The 25,581-nt window shown below is 32.0% G+C and overlaps 1 protein-coding gene and 1 long non-coding RNA gene across 2 annotated transcripts in view; both read left to right on the forward strand.

The window, feature by feature from the left end:
* LOC105836647 (beta-1-syntrophin) overlaps nucleotides 1-25,581 on the forward strand; it is a 222,694-nt gene that overhangs the window by 72,810 nt on the left and 124,303 nt on the right. The window lies entirely within an intron of this gene.
* Nucleotides 1,614-6,668, forward strand: LOC118645725. Its single transcript, XR_004963407.1, has 2 exons — nucleotides 1,614-1,790; nucleotides 2,377-6,668. It is a non-coding gene; the product is annotated as an uncharacterized LOC118645725 (long non-coding RNA).

Raw genomic sequence — 25,581 nt, forward strand, 5'->3', positions numbered from 1 at the left:
AAAGAATTATTAATTAATACTTGATTTAAATTTCATAAACATTATGTGTTGCACATTACTCCTAGGTTTAACCACGATAATCAATTTTTTTATCCTAATTTTAATTTTTTAACTCTAATTGTCAGAAGGTCAAATTGAATTTAGCGAGCTAAACTATATCTATTTCCTTAATTTATCAATCTATTCATTTGCTGCTCAAATAGGAGTAAAAAACGGGGGAAAATGGAAAGATGAATAGAAAACGAATTCGAAGTTGTCTTTATCCTCGTCGCTATATTGCAATTTGCTTTTTTTTTTTATTATTCGAAGGGAAACTTTGATCTCGAACTCGTGCGCGCGAGCATGAAAACATAAAAATGGCCGGCGATAAAAACGCACGGACACATATAAAGCAAGTGCCGTAAAACGTTCAGAGGCTAGTACACTCAACGGTACGTGCGAAATTGTTCACTGGGGGAAAACGGCAACGAATGGAAAGGGGGTAGAAAAGAGAGAGAGAGAGAGAGGGGGGAGGGTGGGAAGGGAAGACGGTTCCGGTACGCGAAATACGTTCCTAGCATTTCGCGGAATATTCGCGCTGCCTGGATACTTGAAGTGCCGACGTGTGCATAGATGTCATTGATACGTGAGTATCCTTCGGTCGACTTTATATAAAAAAGCAGTAGATTTAAGATTTAGGCAAGTAGCAGAAAAGATCAAGTTTTATTTCGAAAATGCTTATGAGTTGTATAAAATAATTTATAACCTAGTTTTTATTATATAATCTGCAGCAATCTAATCCATATGGTTATTTAATTACGCCTATTTTATAATTTGATAATATATAATGTTTTAAATTATTTTGTTATTAGATTTATTTTGTAGTTGTACATTGAAGAAATTTTAGGTAGAAATTGTCATTTTTATTTTTAAAAATTATAATTATTAAACAAGAAAGCTATCTTTACATTAAAGTATGTTCTTGTTTCTTTAGACATATATAATAATTTTAAGTATTTTTAATACCTTTTTAAGAAAAATTTTAATCCTTTTCTCATGATGTACTTCTGTGGTGAAATATTCAGATACGATCGCGTGTAACTTCGGGCGTTATCCATCCGTGGACTCTCATCCTTCGTACAAATACCCACATAGCACATGATATTATACGAATATTATATACTCATACTGAAAGTACTGTAGTCGTACGTACCATTCCTAACATTCTAAGTATATTCGTATAACATCTTGATCAGTATATCATTTTTCATATGTTCTTAAGTTCATACTCAGAATGTACGAACAAACTACGATGCTTATACTGATTATCCGTACACTGTGATTATCCGTAATATATGAGAACATAAATAAGAACCTTGCGGTTATCTCATGTATAAAAATTTACATCGATCGCGCACTGATTCACACCCAAAGCGCTATCATTACCTTATTCTCCCTTGTAAACATTAATCTGGGGCTCTATTCTTGAATTTATTCGCAAGAGAAACGTATACGCAAATACTCGCTCTAACAGAAAGTTGTAAGTTTATTGGTTAATAGCCATACGATAACCAATAAATTTCCAACTTTTCTGTAAGATCAGAATTTGCGAATACGTTTCTCTTGCGAATGAATTCAAGAATAGAGCCCCTGAGCGTAAAACTGTCAACGTATATTCTGCAGAACATACTCAGTTTAAGCGCTACCTACGGCAGTGTCGGCGGTTCCCACAGTGTCCCTAGCTGTTTTGTCTTTCCGATGAGTTTACGTTTGCTGGGTTGCACGATTTTGCAAGAGATTCTTTATCCAAGGTAATCTTTCCCTTATGTCACGCAATATTGATATTTATATTGAATACATTACTACAAATACTTACAAAACTAAATTATGTAATATTTTTTTATATATGTAATGATTTTCTATAAGTCTTGTTAATAAATTTGAGGTTATCTTGGTTGCTGCTGAGATCTCAGAAAGAACTTATACGATGAATAATATTGTCATTACCTACTAACAAATATTGATAACATAAATCGTAAGCGGTTAATGTTTGTGCATTAATGAACAACAGGGCTGACAAAGCATGTCTCGCAAATTAATTATTTCTATATCTTATAATCAAAGATGGGGTGAGGAGGGAAAGAGAGATAAAGAGAAAAGGTTGCGAGCCACGCTCCATCAGCTCTGTTGTTTATTAAATATAACCGCTTACGATTTATGTTATCAATATTTGTTAGTTATGACAATATTATTCACCATATAAGTTCTTTCTGAGATCTCAGCGGCAACAAAGATAATCTCGAATTTATTAACAAGACTTATGAAAAATTATTACATAATTTAATTTTATAAGTATTCTAACTGTACGTTATCAGAATTATGTTCTATTATTCGTAGGAAGCAGCCGAAGAACTGCCGAGGTGTCTCAAATTAGTTTTATATCCGGACGATGTAAAACCGGATAAAAATATTAAGGACCAGTTAAGGAAATATTTGATTTTTTCAGCGTAATTGATTGTAATATTGTTTTGTAATATGGTTGGTTGCAATATTGTTTTGTAGACTAAAATGAAATAATAAATTTATTTCAAAGTTGCATAAAAAAATTCTTTTTTAATAAAATTCCACGGATACGCCTATCTAACCTATAAATCTGATTCGATGTGAGCGCGCGCGCATAGGCGTGTAACTGTATGCGTGCATATACATGATCGACCATTCCCTGACGATTCACATACTATACAGATACTGCGGGATATTCGCAGGTACGTACTATGCCGTAGGAGAAGCGAGACATAGGAAGATACTTAGTTTGTACTGTAGTATATCTCAGTACGTATCTCGATTGTTCCCAGTATCTACGCAATCTACTGTTCCGATATCCTGCGGAACGTTCTCAGAATCCACGTGTGCTATGTGGGTATGTACACAACGAAATTAACTCGCGTCTCAACAGGCAACTCCTCGCGACTATATTCGTCTGAGAGTATTCCCGTTTCCAGTTACGCATGTCGTTGCAAAGTATATATACATCAAGGGTAAGCTCTGAAAGTGCCCATATTTCCACGCGTGTATATCGCTTGGTATTACTCAATGTAGAAAATGTCTTGGAACTTTTGACGAAAATAAAGTCTCGGGTTCTCGTTGAAGTTCTATATCGTTATATGTAATCTACATAGTTTGATTTCGAGTTATGCATAAAATAATGATTTCAATTTTCTAAGTTTTTTCAGGAGAGAGAGAGAGAGAGAGAGAGAGAGAGAGAGAGAGAGAGAGAGAGAGAGAGAGAACTTTTTTTAGAAGTTTATTAATTACTTTGTAATTTTTTTATATTATGCATAATATACATGTGCCTTATTAATATTACAATTATTGTGTATTTTCATAAAGAAGACAAGGAAGGAGAAAAATGTATAAAATTTTTAATTCTAATTATTTGTTTATCTTAATTTATTTATTTAATTGAGAATCTAATTAATAATAATAAATAAATATAATAGTTGTTAATATTTTCGTAATAATTCTAGATTCTAGAATACTATGTATGTGTGTATGAAAAAAGAAATTTTATATAAATGATTTTAAAAGTCTTGTACATAATGATTACTAAAGACCGGTCTGAGGTCGTAACGAATTAGAATTGAAATAAAGTGAGGCAAAATGAAGGAAATGAAGCAAAGTAGCTTCTTTCATAGGAATTTCTGGGGTCACGTGAGCACCGTGAGCACACGTTTATTAAATTGCCACCCCCTATATGGGGGTGGCTATGCCGCCGCGACGTTGCCACGTTTAAATCTGAATTATCCGGACGGGCGTGGTCCTCAATTAGCATTCTTTTCTCTGAGGAAAGAAAATATCTTTTAACATTCTGTTAATAAACGTCTTATTCAAGATTTAACGAAATTTTTATCTTACGTTCTGAAATCCCCTTTCTGAAAGAAATATTTTTACTGGAGCGATCTAATTTTTTAATCTTGATAAAATCAACGCGAATAATAAATAACGCATTTTAACATTAGAGGAAAGATTAATAATAAATAAATAAATGCTCATATAACTTGTATGAACATATACTATAACAAATAAGCTCACATAAAAGTAACGTATACAGATATGTATAAATGAATTCTATTTTTATCGATTATTTTTATGATGCCGGTTTTTTACTTTTCTATCAGACTTGGATTATTATTTAAAAATAATAAGCATTAATTTTGTATTTTTTTATTGAATCTCGTTTTGGCAATGTCACTCTGCATTTCTGCGCGCACGGTGGCGTTAATATTTGATTTATCTAAAATGAAAATGGTACTCTCTCCTGAGAAACTACTCTTTTCCAAACTCAGCACAAAACTTTGCACATCTCTATTATTTTATCATCTCACTGCGTACTAGTGCAAAGTTCGGTCGATTCGCGCAACGGTGATCTCAGCAAATGTGAGGCGATTCAGAAATGATTGCCAAAATTTCTTTTGAGCTGGAAATAATCCGCTTATCAACTGATTTAAATATGAATCTTGCAATGTAAGGAAAGTAAATACAGTAGGAATATATTTTGAAAGAATTACATTAAAAATGTATAAATTAAGTTTTACATCAAAAATAAAAAATTAAAAGAAGAAGAATTGTAACATTTAGATTTAACAGAATAATTTTATTATTGTGCATGTGTGTCATATATTTTACTCACTTAATCGAATACAAACACTTATTATAATATGCAAATTTATTTTATCTATATAATTATTTTTTAAATAAGTTATTTAGATTATTTTATAATTTATAATTTTTGGAATAAGGTTCTTGTACATATATGAAAGTATATATATGGAATTCCGTGATATCATAGAATAAAGATAAAATACATTTCTAAATTTTAAATATTTCTATTAATTACATGTAGTGTTACGGTGGGATTTAATATATAGATGTAATAATTGTCACTATTTTTCCACTATTTTTTACTACATCTTTGGAGTAAAGGTGGTTTACGATAATGGCTGCACAAATGGTATTATCGCTCTTGAGTACGTACATCTTCCTTGTCGCATTGTTAGGTGCTCATTTCGAGCCCTTAACGTTTCCCAGTTTCCTTTCGTCGATTTTCCCACCTATGCTTCCTTGAAACTGGGAACATAATTGCGAAGTCTTGTCACAGAGAATTAGGCGCTTGACTATGCTTTCCGGTAATGCTTCTACAATTTACTAACGAGGAAATTATAGCACCCATTCGGAATCGATAGCGAACATTTATCGACCTCATGCGATGTAAACGTGACAATTTCACTTTGATACATATTTATTACAACCTGTACATATATACATGTGTTGTATAAGTACCTATAATTGCATCAACCTTCATGTTTGTTTTTATAAACTGTTATTTTTCCATTTGAAACAAATTCCCAATTTGCTTCTGTATTTGAATAATATTTAGCAATATCAGAATTCCAGAGTAGAATATAAATTCTAGCGGCATTATTTGCAGCAACAATAATTGACGACAGAGCAGTAGTTTGGTTTTGCGAAAGGTCCTCCGAGAAGCAGTTAAATCTGATTAGTTGAGAAAAGCGCTGCAGAAACTCTTGTTAAGACGCGCTACGAGCGACGTCACGTCCTGAGTTATCCGCTTCTACCTTCCGGCCTGTTTCCACTCCATCTTACCAAAGCATCCTTCCAGTGCAAATGAAACGCCTGGCGCAATCCTCGCTGACGAGGTGCTCGCTGGGCTGCAACCTCATTGGACCAACCATGCTGCTTGTAATCTGTCCGCCATCGCTCTCATTTGAGCCCCCGAATTCAGATAGTGCATTAATGAACCATTTCTAAGTTGATCATGAGATAAAAATATACGTGCAAGTTGCGAAACATTTCTATTTGTTGTTGTTGTTGTTGTTACATTTACATGTCTTTTATTACTTACTAATATATTATTGCTAATTATCCTTGCAGAAAATATAATACAAAAAAATTTTGGGGTTTATGATACGTTATAGTCCGTCTATATACAGAGATAATCATGATACTTTATAAATTAATTTTTCTAATTTTTCTCATTCTAACATATGTATACAAGCTGTAGATAGAAACTAAATAGAATTAAAAGTTTTATGTTTAGTTATAAATATACATTTATTGTGAATGATTATTAAAAGGTAATTTACTGTTAGCCGTCGATGAAAGAGAGAATAGTTTCTCAAGTTTAGTTGAAAAATATCTGAAGTCTTTCTTTTTTTATTTTATTGCTACATGTGCATATGCACGAACTGAACAATATGTATTGAACTATTGTTAGATTTAACGATATTGGATATTCGATAGAAGTGACTTTTGTCTTGCGTGGAATCACAATATGGCCGATAATCATAAAGATGCAACGTGAGATTGTACAAATATGGAAGCATACGCTTGAACGTGTCTTATCGTAGAAATAGCGCGGATTGTCTATATTCAGCCACATTTTTCATTTCGTTTAAAGCGCTTTCTCCGCTTTTTAAAAAGTGTCTATGAAATGAAATCCATCCCAAGTCGCAACAAAATAATTAAATTTTTAATTATTTTTCTTAATTAAATTTCTAATAATTGGAAAATACGATAAAATGTGTTTGATATTTTAGAATCTTAATTTGTCCTATAATTGTATGGAAATGTTTAATATTGAAAATTCAAGACATACACTGAAAAAAAAATTTACTAGATTGGAATAAATATTCTTTTCAAATAGTACCAGCAGAAATTTTATAAAAAATAAATAATATTTATTTCAAATAAGATATTATTTTCTATAATTTAGAAAATGTATAATACATATTTATTCCAATTTAATCTAATATTTAATCTAATAATTTTTTTTTCGGTGTAGGAAGTGTAATAAGCAAGAAAGTATATCACATGATATGTTGCTGGAATTGCGCGGATAAGTTGTTCCCTCTCTTACACACGTAATAATCTGAAAATGTTGTATAGCATTTGGGTGTTTGTGGGATGGGGCGCGGCATTATTTATGCACGCCGATGTTGAAACTTACCTTTAAAGTTAGTAGCGCATTCACGTAATTCGTATTTGCCCGTGTGCACATACATACTCTTCGTGAAACCGTAAGTTAAAAGTAGTAGTAAGAGAATTATCGCTATGATAAACATGGTGTTCTGTCTTTTCGTACGAGTGACTTTTGTTAACGTATCAGCAACAGTTATGATATTATTTCTAATCCTAATTAATTAGAATGACACAAATGTTATAAATATGTTATAAGTAGAATACGGAATGTTTATTCTTTTTGATAAATTAGATTAACACAAATTATATAGTTAATTAATTAAAGTTCGATCAATATATGTGTAGTAACAAGTTTCAATTATTTTTTTTTTGTTTTTAAGGTTTTCGTAGTCATTGATATCAATGATGAAGTTTTAATTATCATCTTATTTAACTAACAAATTGTTAGCTAAATGCTAACGAGTAAAACTGATGAGTTAAAGTATATGATATTTACGTAAGAAGTAAAATTGAGATAAGTTAAAACATGTGATATTTAAGTATACTAATCTGACGTATGCTATTAGTGTTTACTGATCATTGATATCATGAGATAAATTATAGTTTCGTGTCTTGAATTTGGGCATTTTCGCTTTTACGAGCGATACAGAAATTAACGACTTGTCTACGTGCTTACCGGTAAACCGCTTTTACGAGTGAACAACCGCGAATAAGGAAACTCCATCGACATCGAACACGACCAAATTTGTTTATTTTATATACACGGAGGCTAATTTGTTTCCATGTATAGCAAGACTCGCAATTACATTTTCCTATATTGTGCAACATGTATAATTAAGTCGTATGAAATATGTGATGTTAAAACTCATTTAAATATATTGAACTTTCTATTATTACGCTTTCAACATAATATCTAAAACAAATAATGATTGTGGAATTATAATATTCTACATATAAAGAATTTAAATATTTAATGATATAAAGAGATTTTAGCTATAATTTAATTTATTTATATATAATACGCAAAACGTAATACATTTTATTGTAATTCTTCTTGCTTGATTAATGCAAAATAATTGATTTGAATGAAAAAAATTATTCTTAGGATTTTTAGTTTATAAATAAGTACAGATATTTTTGAATTGGTTTTAAGACGTAATTTCAAGAAAATGTGCGTTGCAATTTATAATTTATACAGTTTTCTGTATTTTCTTATTAAGTTATTAAACATTGAATTTTATTAAACTTGTATTTTTTTATTCTGAGTCGTATTTTTTATTCTTGTTTTTTAATTTTAATACGAATTCTATATATCAGTCAAATATTATTTCCTCTATTTCTATTTTTATATTGAAAAAAATCTACATGACATATTCTATATATTATTACGAGTTTTATTATATCCAACTTTATAACTTACTTTCATTCATTCATGCATTTTACAATAAAACCACGATTAATAATTGAAATTCATATTTGCAGCCGTTAGTCGTTATGCGAAACTATTCCTGAATTCTCGAACGATGAGATCGATTCCTTAGCCCTAACTTATGGGCATCTGATAGAAGTTCTTCCAAGTTGGAAACAATGGCGCCGCATATGTGGCAACGCGAGTGACGATAAAAGCACCGCAGCGGAGAGAAGCAGCCGCACAATGAAGCGTAGAATGGTGGCACATTAATGGCGAGAAGTCGTCGAATTCCTGGCAGACTGGAAGCCAGAGTATCTTTGAAAGCATTTGAGGACAGAAAGAGAAAGGGGTGAAAGAAAGGAGGGGGAGAGAGAGAGAGAGAGGGAGAGAAAAAGAGAGAGAGAGAGAGAGAGAGAGAGAGAGAGAGAGAGAGAGAGAGAGAGAGAGAGAGAGAGAGAGATTGAGACTTGGTTACGAAGCCTCCAAGGACTCTTTTGTCGGAAATTCGTCTGCAAGACGACAAAGGACCTTACGACGAATTGCTCTTCCGCTTGATATCGCTAGGATCGGGTCTGCAGGCTTTGGGTTAAGTTGGAAGACTCCGCAGGACGATGCGTATGGAATATTTTCAGAGTTTCAGTGTCTTTTTGTGAAGAAAACCTAAAAAGAAGAGATTGAGATTGATAGTGGAGTTGAAAAGCAAAGAACAAAGACTGGACAAGTAGCGCTTAATTTTCCTACTTATCACTTCCAAAATAAATTATTTATTCAATGTTTTAAATAGTTTTATAATAACATAAATTATTACTTTTTTCAAAATTGTAGAACCTATTACAAATTCTATTTGAAAAAAATATGCACAGGTTGAAAATGACGACATTACGTCAGTCTATCTTTATCCTCTTTTTAATTCTAGAACTTTGCTATCCTATCACGTAATGGTGTATCTTTTGCTATGGAATGGTTCGGAAGGATGAAGGGAGACAGAAAGAAGGTCCCGAGAGAGAAAGAGAGAGAGAAAGAAAAGAAAACGACCCAAGAGAGTTTTAACGTACGGTCAGTTTCTTCTCGAACGTGACCACCCCCATTTGCTATCACCACGTGAGTCGATCAAGTCGGTGCAAACTTCTATCTTTGCGCCTTTTACAAAAATTCACTTACTCTTTCTATTTTATACAATATTTTATATTGGTGGAATATTTTTAAATAGTTCTAAAAAGTGCAGATATTAGATAGTTTGGTCAATTACAATAATATGAATATTTTGTTTATTTAAATTTAGTCTTTATTCAGTAAAAATTTTTCCTTTTTCAATTAGTAAATTAATTTAATTGTAATATAAGACACTTTGTTTTTACATCGGGGCCAAAGGTTAATATTAATGTAGTTTTGCTCAGTTTGTTATATAAACACTTGGTAACAAAAGAACTGATAAATAATAGTAAATTTGTAAACATTATTTTTGTATAATGTACGTTGTTGATATACTTTACATGATTCTTATTTATATCTCTAGATATCGAATCACGTGGTTACTTCATTTTCTACATGCCGACGTTTAAACTTTGCAATTGCTTGTACTCTTGATGAATTTTAATAGCCGACCGTCCGTTTAGGTCAACTTTATTAATCAAAAGTCGCTCCGAGTTGAGAAGTGGAATGGCTATTGCTTAACAAATATACATTGTTTCCGTATGTACTGTGAGAGAGAAAGAGGGTAAAGATGCGTATATATACATATATATGTATATATATATATATATATATATATATATATATGTGTGTGTGTGTATATATAGATACGTACGCATATGTATTGCAACAAAGTACGATTATATCATATTACTTACCTTAAATTTTCTAATACATGGTTTTTAATATAAAAATAAGAAAAATACAATTTTAGGGTATAATTATAATTATTAATTATAAATTTCAATAAACTTTAAAAAAAATTAAAAATGTTTTATTTGAAATTAAGTTGAAAACTCAAATATTCTTTGTAGAATATTTGAATTTTTAATTGAACTCTGATTCAACCTTTTTTAATAATTATTAATAAACAACTTATTAGGTAAGATGCAAAATTCTGCCTTTTTTGAAGAGATAGTGTCACTCTTTGCCTTAAACCATCTCTTCGAAAAAAAAAATCAATACTGGCAAATACAACGAAACATATATTATTGGAAAAATTGCGAGGTTTCAAGAGTTAATTAAGAAAAAGATGTCATTTTGAGTTATTTACAGCTATTTTATATTACACAAAATTGAATTTAAAAAAAGAATATTTGCATGCGGGTATAATTTGCAGTTAGAGTTTCGAGACAAAAGGTAGATGCTCTAGAAAAACATATATATGATGAATTTGAAAATTTTTTAATATTTCTTAACATTTTAGCGAAATTCGTACATTATAATCGCTTGCAAATATTTTTTTCTTAATGCAGCACTGTAAATGGCTTAAACGGAATCAACTTTGTTATAAATAGATCTTGATGTTACTTTTCCAATATATAACTTTTCGTAATATTTGCCAGTGTGTTGACACACTGTAATAAGAGCAAGGCCAGGAAAGACTAAAACTTTTACACTGACCTAATACTCTGACAAGTTGCAGGAAAATAGTGGATATTTGCTAAGCCCGCAGCTTCGAAATCAAACCGACGAAAAGTAGAAACGTAGGTACTTACATCCGATTTTTTATCATGTCCGGCAAGCTTGTCAAGCGAACATATGTCAAACTTTTTTATTTGTTTTCAAGAAAGGCAAGGACAAAGGCAAGGATAATCTTTGGAATTTAGTGGTTTAACTTTTACTTTCATGGTATAATGTAAATACTCATTTTTATAGAAATTATACATTGTCACTATTTGTTACACAGAACTAACTTAGAACTTAAACATAACCTTTGTTTTTGAAAAATTACCAGATAACTTTTTTTTCTTTATATGTATATACAGGATGTTCCCAATTTAAATGGCAAAAGTTCAGGAGTGTGTAGGAGACCAAAAAACTGAGACAAAAAGTCCTTTAGAGATTTGCTCGTTTTCGCTTTATTTTGGAGAAAATCGCAAAAAAAGAAAAAAAGTTTTTGTATTTTTACCTATTTATTTACATTTTATTCATGTTTTATTATCTATTTAATGTAAATGTTCAAATTGCTGTACTCTCGCAGCAATGCAAGCATTACATTTAGCACTGACCGCATTTATTGCAGGTAGTCATTGTTCTGATGATATTTGGTTCACTACATCTATGATTCGGTCCCTCAATTGCTCTCTTGATTGATCCGCACCGAATAAACTTTCTGAGCTTCTTGGTTACTAAGAATCCTTGTAATTGGTGTCATATAGCATCCAGTTCATCTTTAGAAAGCGTTTGAGCGTGTTTGAAAGAGGCAATTCACAGCCTTGCGGAGAGAGCACTGCCACGCGACACCAGATTGAACCCATGGGATTTGAGTGTTTGAGAGAAGTTCATCTGAGAGAAGAGAGTGATAGAGAATGAGGCCCATATCGCATCTCTCAATTATTTGTTCAAGGACATTTCGTCGTGCTAAACAGAGCAAAGGACCTTACGACGAATTGCTCTTCCGCTTATATCGCTAGGATCGGGTCTGAGGTTTTGGGTTAAGTTTCCGCAGGACATGCGTATGGAATCGAGTTTCAGTGTCTTTTTTGAAGAAACCCTAAACATTCCTTCTTTATATGGAAGTATTAAAAGCAAGAACAAAGACTGGACAATACGCTTATTTTCCTACTTATCACTTCCAAAATAAATTATTTATTCAATGTTTTAAATAGTTTTATAATAACATAAATTATTACTTTTTTAAAATTGTAGAACCCTATTACAAATTCTATTTGAAAAAAATATGCACAGGTTGAAAATGACGACATTACGTCAGTCTATATTTATCCTCTTTTTTAATTCTAGAAACTTTGCTATTCCTATCACGTAATGGTGTATCTTTTGCTATGGAATGGTTCGGAAGGATGAAGGGAGACAGAAAGAAGGTCCCGAGAGAGAAAGAGAGAGAGAAAGAAAAGAAAACGACCCAAGAGAGTTTTAACGTACGGTCAGTTTCTTCTCGAACGTGACCACCCCCATTTGCTATCACCACGTGAGTCGATCAAGTCGGTGCAAACTTCTATCTTTGCGCCTTTTACAAAAATTCACTTACTCTTTCTATTTTATACAATATTTTATATTGGTGGAATATTTTTAAATAGTTCTAAAAAGTGCAGATATTAGATAGTTTGGTCAATTACAATAATATGAATATTTTGTTTATTTAAATTTAGTCTTTATTCAGTAAAAATTTTTCCTTTTTCAATTAGTAAATTAATTTAATTGTAATATAAGACACTTTGTTTTTACATCGGGGCCAAAGGTTAATATTAATGTAGTTTTGCTCAGTTTGTTATATAAACACTTGGTAACAAAAGAACTGATAAATAATAGTAAATTTGTAAACATTATTTTTGTATAATGTACGTTGTTGATATACTTTACATGATTCTTATTTATATCTCTAGATATCGAATCACGTGGTTACTTCATTTTCTACATGCCGACGTTTAAACTTTGCAATTGCTTGTACTCTTGATGAATTTTAATAGCCGACCGTCCGTTTAGGTCAACTTTATTAATCAAAAGTCGCTCCGAGTTGAGAAGTGGAATGGCTATTGCTTAACAAATATACATTGTTTCCGTATGTACTGTGAGAGAGAAAGAGGGTAAAGATGCGTATATATACATATATATGTATATATATATATATATATATATATATATATATATGTGTGTGTGTGTATATATAGATACGTACGCATATGTATTGCAACAAAGTACGATTATATCATATTACTTACCTTAAATTTTCTAATACATGGTTTTTAATATAAAAATAAGAAAAATACAATTTTAGGGTATAATTATAATTATTAATTATAAATTTCAATAAACTTTAAAAAAAATTAAAAATGTTTTATTTGAAATTAAGTTGAAAACTCAAATATTCTTTGTAGAATATTTGAATTTTTAATTGAACTCTGATTCAACCTTTTTTAATAATTATTAATAAACAACTTATTAGGTAAGATGCAAAATTCTGCCTTTTTTGAAGAGATAGTGTCACTCTTTGCCTTAAACCATCTCTTCGAAAAAAAAAATCAATACTGGCAAATACAACGAAACATATATTATTGGAAAAATTGCGAGGTTTCAAGAGTTAATTAAGAAAAAGATGTCATTTTGAGTTATTTACAGCTATTTTATATTACACAAAATTGAATTTAAAAAAAGAATATTTGCATGCGGGTATAATTTGCAGTTAGAGTTTCGAGACAAAAGGTAGATGCTCTAGAAAAACATATATATGATGAATTTGAAAATTTTTTAATATTTCTTAACATTTTAGCGAAATTCGTACATTATAATCGCTTGCAAATATTTTTTTCTTAATGCAGCACTGTAAATGGCTTAAACGGAATCAACTTTGTTATAAATAGATCTTGATGTTACTTTTCCAATATATAACTTTTCGTAATATTTGCCAGTGTGTTGACACACTGTAATAAGAGCAAGGCCAGGAAAGACTAAAACTTTTACACTGACCTAATACTCTGACAAGTTGCAGGAAAATAGTGGATATTTGCTAAGCCCGCAGCTTCGAAATCAAACCGACGAAAAGTAGAAACGTAGGTACTTACATCCGATTTTTTTATCATGTCCGGCAAGCTTGTCAAGCGAACATATGTCAAACTTTTTTATTTGTTTTCAAGAAAGGCAAGGACAAAGGCAAGGATAATCTTTGGAATTTAGTGGTTTAACTTTTACTTTCATGGTATAATGTAAATACTCATTTTTATAGAAATTATACATTGTCACTATTTGTTACACAGAACTAACTTAGAACTTAAACATAACCTTTGTTTTTGAAAAATTACCAGATAACTTTTTTTTCTTTATATGTATATACAGGATGTTCCCAATTTAAATGGCAAAAGTTCAGGAGTGTGTAGGAGACCAAAAAACTGAGACAAAAAGTCCTTTAGAGATTTGCTCGTTTTCGCTTTATTTTGGAGAAAATCGCAAAAAAAGAAAAAAAGTTTTTGTATTTTTACCTATTTATTTACATTTTATTCATGTTTTATTATCTATTTAATGTAAATGTTCAAATTGCTGTACTCTCGCAGCAATGCAAGCATTACATTTAGCACTGACCGCATTTATTGCAGGTAGTCATTGTTCTGATGATATTTGGTTCACTACATCTATGATTCGGTCCCTCAATTGCTCTCTTGAATTGATCAGCACCGAATAAACTTTCTGCTTCAAGGTTCCCCAAACAAAAAAGTCCATGGGTGTCATATCAGGTGTCCAGTTCATTATAGCAGAGCTGCTCGAGCTTGGGTAAACATAAAATATCCACAGCGATAGATTAAACGTGGAGGAATAGTACCGTGGCCATCCCGATCACCAGATATGACACCCATGGACTTTTTCGTTTGGGGAACCTTGAAGCAGAAAGTTTATTCGGTGCCGATAAATTCAAGAGAGCAATTAAGGGACCGAGTCATGCAGTGCACCAAATATCACCAGAACAATGTCTAGCTGCAATAAATGCGGTCAGTGCTAGATGTAATGCTTGCATTGCTGCAAGAGGGCAGCAAATTGAACATTTACATTAAATAGATGATAAAACATGAATAAAAAATAAATAAATAAGTAAAAATACGAAAACTTGTTTTGTTACTTTTTTGCGATTTTCTCCAAAATAAAGCGAAAACGAGCAAACCTCTAAAAGAGTTTTTGTCTTAGTTTTTCGGTCTCCTACACACTCCCGAAGTTTTGCTATTTAAATTTATTTAAATTAAATAAATAAAAGGGGACATCCTGTATATGTATTATTTTATATATTTATATTACTTAATGATAGATGATTAATGTTAAATGATTATATTTTATTTGCTTATTTCTTTGCACAAATACACATTTACACATACATACTGCACATACATATACATCCACATTCTATAAGATTGTTATTTTGTAAAGATGCAGTTTACATCTCTTTTATTTCGGATGATTCATCCGGAATGATCTAGAGCAAAGCGTGTAAATTTGCCTTTAGCGCGAACATTGCGGCCACATTATGATGTCGGGCTGCGAATAACTTACTTTATCTACTTGTACTGCACCCCTTCCTGTACTTCGTCGCGAATACCAACCGCAACTGCAAGCAGTAGTGTCTCTTTCTCTCTTTCTCTTCCTTCTCCCTTCTCTCTCTCTCTCTCTCTCTCTCTCTCTCTCTCTCTCTCTCTTTCTCTCTCTCGGTCTCGCTTTTGCGATATAATAATTATCCTACGACTGAGCACGATACTGAATGTGGCTGGGGTTGTAACATGGGAAGTTACGCAAGGTTCTCCGAGAACTCTCTCAAGTCTCCCAGTACGACCAGGAGATAGAGAAAATTATGTTTAAGAGATCATGAAAAATGTGCTAAAGTATATAAGCTACAAAAGAGGTACCTGCTGGATCAAAGTTAAACGATGGTTTTTAATAGGAATATTTTTTTGAAGATTTTTCTGTGAATGGAAATATCTATAACAGTAGATTTCCTTGAAAATCGTATGTTTTAAATGTAAGAATTTTTGTTACGAATGTATACACACGTGTACATACCGTGAACTCACTACTTGTTCGAACTTTTGAATACATGTTTGATCATTTAAGCGTCCTTAGTTGCAATCGTAAGGTTTGTACACTGTTGTGCTTTCACAAGCGACGGCATTTGCCATGGTCCGCAGAATTCAGGACTACAGAGAAGTCCAAGCTGAACTGAGTCAAGTCGAGTTGAGTCGAGTGTTTTGTCGGGCTTAACAAGAGTTACGCTCCATTGATAACGAGGACATTCGTACCGTCTCGTTCGGCAAACGAATCTCGACAAGTTTGCATAACTCCGTCAACTGCAACGACTGGCGCAACGCGACGTCTGTTTTGTCAGGAATGCCTACCGACATCGTGGTGGAATTCCAACGCGACGTCGATAGCGACAAAAATGTCGCCTAAGGTAGAATTTGGCTTTAAAATTCGAATTTTTAAGTTATTATAATAAAACTTTGTTTGGAATTTTAAGTATTTAATCTCGGTTTTACATATACTTGCACAAAATAGTGTCCAATCTTATTTTTATTAAGGAGATATCAAGTTTGCTTTTGTGTTAAAGAATTGTAGAAAAAAATTGAGACACTCACCAGATTAAATTTTTATTGATAAATTTGTATTCGCTAAACTATATCTTAAATTTTTAAGTCACATTTATCATTTTCCGAATATTCAAGAATATTCGAAGGATAAACGATATCACATGTAATTGTGTAATATAATAAACTGACAATGTGACAATAATCCACAAATCGACAATAAGATCAAAGACAGTTTAATATTGATTTGCTACATTCAATCTATCCGCGGTTTATTTATAAATTTTGGCTCTTTCTTCACGCTCTTTCAACAGTACCGCAGAAGATCATTAATATAGAAAATATTTTGTTATCAAATTTGCACAAGATTTGTTGTGTAAACATAAAATATAGACTTGTTTCCAAAACTGTTTACGTCACCTTTAGGTCGGAGGTTTATCGATCGTAAGAAACATTCGAAGAATAAAAATTGAATGATGTATACGCCCGTGCGCGCGAAGATGTAAGACAGATTACTAATTTTTTATACATCGTTGATGTGAAAGTTTTAATTCATCTAGCTATCTACAGATTGTAAGTAGAATAACAAGTCCAATAAAATCTCGACAAATTAAAAATTAATTGGTGTCACAAACGTAATAAGTAAATAAATAAATAAATTTATTTATTTATTTATTTAAAGAGAGAGAGAGAGAGAGAGAGAGAGAGAGAGAGAGAGAGAGAGGAAAGAGAAAAGATAAAAAAAATTAAAAAATATAAAAATGCAAAAAATGTGAGTGCTTAAAAATCGAAAAACACGATAGTAATAAAGAATTTTTTAAAACAAAATAATTGTAGATTATTACTCTGTTTACACAATATTTATTACAGTTTATTATTGCATATTAATAACCATAGTTGATTTTTCTTATATTGTGATTTTTATTAGATTAATTTTACATCGCATAGTTATTAAGATAGTGTCTGATTCATTTTGTTAGCTTATATACAGTTAACATTTTCCAGTTACAAGGCATGTCCCAATCGATTCTTTATTCTCTAATAGGATATTTTACATAAGTTCGCTACTGCAGTTACAGCGATTGACCACCACAAAGACGATGAGAGTTTTTTTTCGTCTAACTTTTTTTTCTCATTTTCTCTCTAATTTGTCTATATTAAACAAAAGCTGGTCGTTTATGCTAAAAACAAAATTCCTCTGAACTGCTGATAATTAATCAGCGTCAGCATGCTATTTTAGTTTGTTCATACTCGTATTTCATAGTACTTGCACATCGTTGAAGATCTTCTCATGCTTGCTTCGACGGTGCAGTAGTTGAGTTCGTTTCATGGCAGAGGACGACGTGTCTCGTTAGGAACTTGAGCTTTCCCACTTTCCTTCCTCTCTCACCACTGGTATACGTCCCCGTCAGTGCAATCTATTCTGCCAAGAGCTAGTCTAAAGATCTGCTTCCAGAATTTAGAGATTAGGCAAACTTTTGGTTGCAATTACTTTTTATAGTTAAACTTATTTTTTGAAAATCCGTTTTTTTTATTAGTTTCTATTGATAAGATCAAATCTCTTTCTCTCTCTCTCTCTCTCTCTTTCTCTGTATATTTTTTTTTCTCATATAATTCCTTTCATTGTACTCAAATTTTTATTAAACAGTAATATGTTATATACAGTCGCTTAAAGTGCTAACGTTCTAGATCAAGTTTGTCTCTAATAGTGTGACTGGAGAACAACAGTGAGTGTCCACGAAACACGAAAGAGGTGGGACATGAGAGGTGGACGATGTATGATGAAGAGAATAGGTTCCGGTATTGTCTCCTTGTACCAGGTTTTCGTGCATGTAAAAGGAAGCTTAATCCCGCGCGACCCTCCTATGATTCGTTTTGAATAATAACTCAAAGGACTAGACGAATATACGTGCAAGCAAAGACCAAGGACATCGTTCGTTGTTCTGCTTATACAGCGCGCTTATGCTTTCATACATATTTCAGAAACCTTCGTGAAGCATCATGCTTATGATTCGGCTCGGCTAGTTTGGCTGGGAACAAAGCGAGTAAGGAATTAATCTGCTGTCATTTTTTCCCCTTTTTCACACCACGGTTAAAAGTCTGCTTTTGTACGTAAATAAAAATTACTAAAAATTACTAAAAATATTACTGGTGGCATCTATGCAGTAGTAGTGAGTTTCTCTGCAAAACAAGAGACGGCGACAATTGTGTTTCTCCTGATCTTCCAGGGACCATTGTTTCTGGGCCGTAACTAATTTCCGTTTCCGGTAGCTACATGACTTCCGCATATCACACGCAACTGCTCCCTCGACTCATGGTGACTGTCATCAGACCACGGGATTGCGGTCAAAGCGATCTTTGATTCCTTGCGAAATGTGGACGAAAGCTCGGCGAAACTCCAATTTCCCAGAAGCGACCAATGCGTCAGATTGCGGCCGTCAGATTCGCCTCCGTTTAATTTCCAACGGCTGACAAATTACATCGCATAAAGGGTTTTTACACTTTCAACGTTTGTTCACAATATTGGCTAACACTCTTTATGTTTCGGTTAGATTTATTTCTTTGTTTGTTTTTTAAAGAGACTGGAAATGGTATAGTACGCATTAGTTTGTATAAAGATGTATAATTCTAAACAATGTTTTTACATCTAATAAATACTATTTATATTGTATTTTTATAAATTTTTGTTTAAATTGTTTAAATTTAGGATAAAAAGTACAAGTTATTGAGAGAATGTAAACTTTGGATGTCAAAGAGATACACCTAAGTAATCATTTTATTATATGTATAACTATTATATGTATAACTATACGTATATTTATTATATATTTTTACAGAACTATACAAATTGCTTGCAAGTATGCTAATTAAATAAACGTTCTTTAATGTTTAAAAAATTGTATTTTATTTAAAATGAGAATTAATACAGTTTCTTCGAAATCATGAATTGGCACTTTGAGCAAAGGTATGAATAAAGTTCAAAACGGAAATGAAAGTACATCCTATACATATGATAAAAACATTGAATTGGTAAGATTTGTGATTTCTAGGCACATATGATTGCACATGAATACTAACTCACCATCGCAAATATATGTTGTGCAGTGCAATATGTTAATGGTACAGCTATATCATTTTCATAATATATTAATCATAAAAAGTAATAGCTATTATTTCACCTGATATTCGTCAATCGTTCGTCCGTTTTGTTTAATCCATTGATTAATTATGATGCTTGAACGAGAATTAGTTAAAATAATTTTTTGTATGATGGTAATTGGAAACTTATTTTTCCATATTTCTACTAACCAGATTAAATGTCAATATTCTATTATAATAAATAATATTAAATTATTTTAATCTTTTCTTCAAAAATAGACATTTTGTCTCTCTTCAACAAATATACATATATAATTTTTTACTAAAAAGTATTTAATAAGAAAAATGCGCAATTAAATACTAGTATTTAATATTATTTTCCACTATTTAATTTAAGAAATGTGAAAACTAACGCAAGAAGAATGTACTCGTGATAGATTAATGCGATAGATTAAGCAAAAGTGAGGTGAAAATTGCTGTCTCTGGTGTTGCTTATGGCTCACATTTTTTTCGCTTTTTGATGCTACGTTGCTTTACTTTTTGAGCATTACTTGAACGTCGTTCTTTTTAACCTGCCGTTCTTTTCCACTAGAATTATTTCTGCTTGTCTTGATTTCTTTTCCTTTTTTTTTATTTTTCTTCTTTTCTGTTTTTTCTTATATTTTTAAATGTAGAAATTTTTATAATAATTGCTAAAATACTTTGCTATCATATATTATCTTTTAAAATTATAAATACAGCAGACATATTCTAGTTGGCCTTTCTGTGGGTGTGTGTGTTTTGTGTGATTACGAAGAACTTATTTGAAACTTTTTTGGATTAAAAACAGTAATTTTTAAATAATAAGAATACAATTTATTATTCTCATTAATTGAAAACCTGAAAAGGGGCATTTGATCAGTATAAGACATCTAATATAGACACAAACTAGGCATAAGTAGAGTATACTAAACTTGGCGATCTATTCCAGGAACACCCTATATATACGCGTAGTCCTGTTCTCAGCAGAATCTGTACAACGAACACACAATGGTATTGTGTACGGTACTCTATGAGTTATTACCCCTCCAGTCCCTGAGCTTCATTTCTCACTCCTGCTTCGTCTCTCATCCCTTGCAACTCCACGCACACATAATTCAACACTCTATACTGACTATGCTTCTCGTTTTTTTCTTTTGCTGTCTGTGATAATGTTTCATTATCTTCTCTCTCCCGAAGAGATGTATTTACCGTTTTTACATCGTAAAATTATTCAAAATCCGTATTTTAGGGGCTCAGGATATTTTTAGATTTTATGTTATTTCTAAAATATATCTTTAAGTGCCTTTTCTGTAGCCTTTAAAAAGAGACTACAAAACTTTTGCAATTTGTACTTTGCGGCGGTTCTCACAATTGGGTAATCACAGTTGAATAACTGTCAAAGATAAATCGTGTAAACTATATATTACATGCTTTATTTTTTTCTCTTGTTTCTTCTTTTACTCGCCTCTTTGATAGCAAATATTCATAGATCTTTACTATTTTAAAAATAACGTAACATGTTTGATTAGTCGTTCGTCATAAATTTTTCTTGAAAGAATTGCATGAGATACACTGATTGATAGCTTGCACAAGTATGAAGTCGAGATTTATACATACAAAGCTAACATTTTACTTGCAAAAGCCATGACTAGCAGTTCTTTACCATAGCTACGTATTATAAATAGAGCTTTTAATATAATCTAGAAATTTATTTCGTAAACTTATGAAACAATTGAAACGTATCTGTCAGGCAATTCAATGCATTGAATTGAAATAAGATACAAACTGATTGGGCATATACATTTTTATGAGATTTTGAAAATGCTGCGAATGACTGATGTTTCAAAATGAACGACTCGTATAAATCCACCGAATAAATCGGACGGTCATGTCGATTCTACCGGAGAAGGACAGGCTTTCGTTGTGGTAGTCGGTATCGAACAAATGACAATAAATGGCGTGACGCGTCGCCAAAGACAGTTCCAATTTATTCTCTGGAGACTCTGCGACAGTCCACGCGACGCGCCGTCCGTCGTTCGGTAAACAGTGTTACCACTCATGGATATCTTCCTACGCATAACGTCATTTATTTGAAATTCTTTAACCTTTATGATTCAACCTTTTGATTCTAAATGATCAAAAATGCACAATGCGTCTGTGCTTATGCTCATTTTTTCATAGTTTTATTTTATCCTATATTCTTAAATCTTCTTTACAATCCTAATAATTTCTCTTTATGAGCTTTGAATAATAGCATATATGTAGAAGATTAACATGAGTAAAATAAAAATGAAATACTTAATCTCATTATTTTTTTTATCACTAATCTACATAAATTTAAAAATTGCATGAACTAGTATTTATATGGAATGTATATTTCATTCCTCGAATGTTTATATTATCGAACATATTTAAATAATCAAAATTATCCCATTTCGAGCAAGCGAAGTGAATAAGTTATGCGGATAATATAAGCTGTGCTGTATATGTATATGTATATGTATAGTATAATATATATATTGACATTGGTTGTCACGATTTTCTTCCAAGAGTTTGATTTCAGAGGCAACATTAGCATAAGGGTAAGCGTTGTTTTCATGATATGACGTGTATCTCACATCTACTTGGTTAGGGTATCCTTTTTCGCGCGGCAATAAACCGAGTCGAAATTCACACGTTTTATGCACACGCTTGCGCGTATCGCCGCCATCTTAATTCTCTAGCTTATGAGGCCCATGCTATTCTCTCCGGCGGCGTCGGCCTTCTTGCACCCCGTGACAAATAGCTTTTAATTTCTCGGCACTGTTTACTCAAGCTACTCCCGAATTAATTGCCCGTTACCCGCCTTCCGGACGTTATCTTATCGCCAGCCACTTAAACAGCCCTTCCAAAGCCGCTTCAGTCGGCGGCCTTACTCCCCTTTCTCCTGCCGTACTCTTTCCCTTCCAGCAACCTAACCTAGCTGAAACTCCACACAGGGGTGCGATGTCAGATCTAAACCAATGATTATAGATGCAGACGAGCGTAGAAGCTTTTGCTAAGGGGTTGCTGCAAAGACTCTGCTTCAAGTGATGCAGGTCGACAAGAGTAAAGAGCTACCGTTTGCTGGAGTCATCATTATTTTTGGTTATCTTATTGAAATGTAGCAATTTATGCTATTTGTCAATTTATCTCTTTCTTTCAATTTACTGAAAATTGAATAATAGCCGCAATATTTTTTGTTGTGCTATGTTTTTTATCATACAATATATTCATAAATAATGTTATTGTGACGAAAATGTATATAAATGTTAAATATTCTTGTAATCTTGAGATTAAATTGTTGTTAAATATTCTACCTGAATATTACATTATATGTATATAGTCATCTTGTGTGTGCGTGTGCGCGCATGCGCGCGCACATGTGTGTTTGTGGTATATATGTATGTGTGTAAAACATTTTAAAAAAGATAATATATATGTATAAGAAATTCATTTTTATTTATATTATGTGCAGAATTATATAGAAAGAATTTTTATTAAAATTAATTAATTTCAAGCTGTAACATATTATTTTAATGACTTTTATCATTTACATTTTAATATCCATATAAAAAGATTTTGTTTAAATATCTTTAATAAAGACTAATGACAAGTTATTAACAAAAACAATTATATTAAATAAATTTCCTTGAAATAAAAAATTGTATTTGTATTTTATTGTTTTACAAATATACACTTTGATAATATCATTGTGAGTTTCATAAAGAATTTAATCATATCTGGGAATGACGTATTTAGTTTTTTATCCGAGTAAGATCACAAAGTAGAAACGCGCCAGGGGAGTCCTACAAATGTATTACATGCGCGTAAATCACACGACAAGCTTTCTATGAATATGCGAGGAGCCGCGATGAGTTATAATCAGCGTTACCGAGTTCGTCTCATCTTCCATCTGTATTCACGTTTCGCAAATGAATGTACGCAAACGAATTGATTAGCTTTCGATTTTTCATTGAGGATTTTGCACTATTGAATTTTGATGTCTATATTTAAAGACGTAGATATTATAATGGATTTAATACAGACATCGAATAAATTCTAATAGTGCACTTTTTTTTACAACTACAGAATAACGAAAGATTGTATGTATATGATTGTTGACTGAAGCTTTAATTTTTTCAGAATTCTAGTTTAATTGCTATACAATTTATACTTCTTTTTACATATTCCTTTTATTATATACATTTTCATTTATTCGAATTTATATATTTCCATAAAATTACATATTCTTAAATGTATGTTTGGATTTAACAAATTTAAAGTTGTATGATACTGTTTTTCTATATATTATTGAAAGCAATTTTCTCTCTTATTTTTAATTATTTAATTTTAGATTTTTTTAAATATATCTAATAAATATTGTAAGACCTGCCTCACTCTGTAAGTGCATCAAAAGCAACACTTGTACATAAAACTTGGTATTTTTGGCGATATATGACTATTCATCTCGAAATTTCTGTATTTCCATCGTAATCTTATCTTGGTTCTGTCACCTTTGGCGGAATTGGATTGAGACCGTATTGCCAAGATGAGGAACGAATGTCACCGAGAGAGCGCGAAATTTCCAGCATTGTTCCAATGGTCTCACGAGATCCGTCCTCGGGTTCTCACGTTTACTACGGCATCGTTAAATTTGGCGCTAACGACGCATTAGAGACACTTGTCAAGTTCCTTTTACGAGCCAACATATCCAGATAGATACGGCTTGAAAGCGGTGGACAATGCCTAGAAATTAATGCTCTCTTTCATGTCATATGCACTCGTAAATGTAGAGCAAACGGCATCAATACCTTTACATATAGAATTAAATATTTTTACGTGAAATCTACATTCTGCAGATGTATCACATCTAAGTGTAACTGTTGACGAAAACTCTTTCTTTCTCTCTCTTTCTCTCCGTGTATATATATATATATATATATATATATATATATATAATGTCCAAAACTACATTTTATATACATTTTATGTATTACAATTAAAATTAATTTAATGCAACTCATTATTTTTTAATTTCATCTTTAATAAAGATTTAAAGTGATCAAATTTTATGATATACATCTAAATATCACATTTAAATATAATGCGTTCGATTCCAATTCAATATTCATTTCAAGTGCTTACATTTGTTCAATGTAATGTTCGCATTAAATGCCGCGAGCGTTAAGTGGAACAGTACAAATGCGAATGGTGATTTGAATGTTGCGAATGCCAAGTGGAATGTTCGTTTTATCGTGGTTATTGCCAAACCCGCGAATTTCAATTTCTCTTTGACTCGTGTATTGTATTTCAAGATTCTTTGTATTTTAAGCAATATTGTAGTTGGCGTAGAAGTAGCGTCAATATAATATATAAACATGGAGATGGATTAGAATCATTATGTAAGATAGATCATATAAAGAGAATATAACTTGAGGCGATAGGAGAAATTTCTTCCCACTCCACAGGGCTAATGATGTAAATTTGTCGATCTATTATACATGACAACGCGCAATAATAAAAGTCACATTTCAATTGCTTGATCTAATCGCTGTCGTTTTCGTATGTCACATCACGTTTTCGTGCGCGACTGATAGGAGAAAATTACTTGATGTAAAGAAACCGCGATAGCCTCTCGCTGTCTTTATTGTAGTCGTTTCCGGCTTGCTACTCTTAGCAGTCGAGAGCTCGGAGAGGTGCGTAAGAAACACATCCAACTACTCCGCTATCACCGGCTCGATATTACGATCACGTAGCACTCTTCCGCTATCCTTCGAGTGCAGTCTTTATGCAACGAATCGTTACCGCGCGTCTCACTTCGTTTACATTTTTCTCCTGGTA

The sequence above is a fragment of the Monomorium pharaonis genome, chromosome 5 (assembly GCF_013373865.1).
Source record: "Monomorium pharaonis isolate MP-MQ-018 chromosome 5, ASM1337386v2, whole genome shotgun sequence".
NCBI classification, from domain to species: domain Eukaryota; kingdom Metazoa; phylum Arthropoda; class Insecta; order Hymenoptera; family Formicidae; genus Monomorium; species Monomorium pharaonis.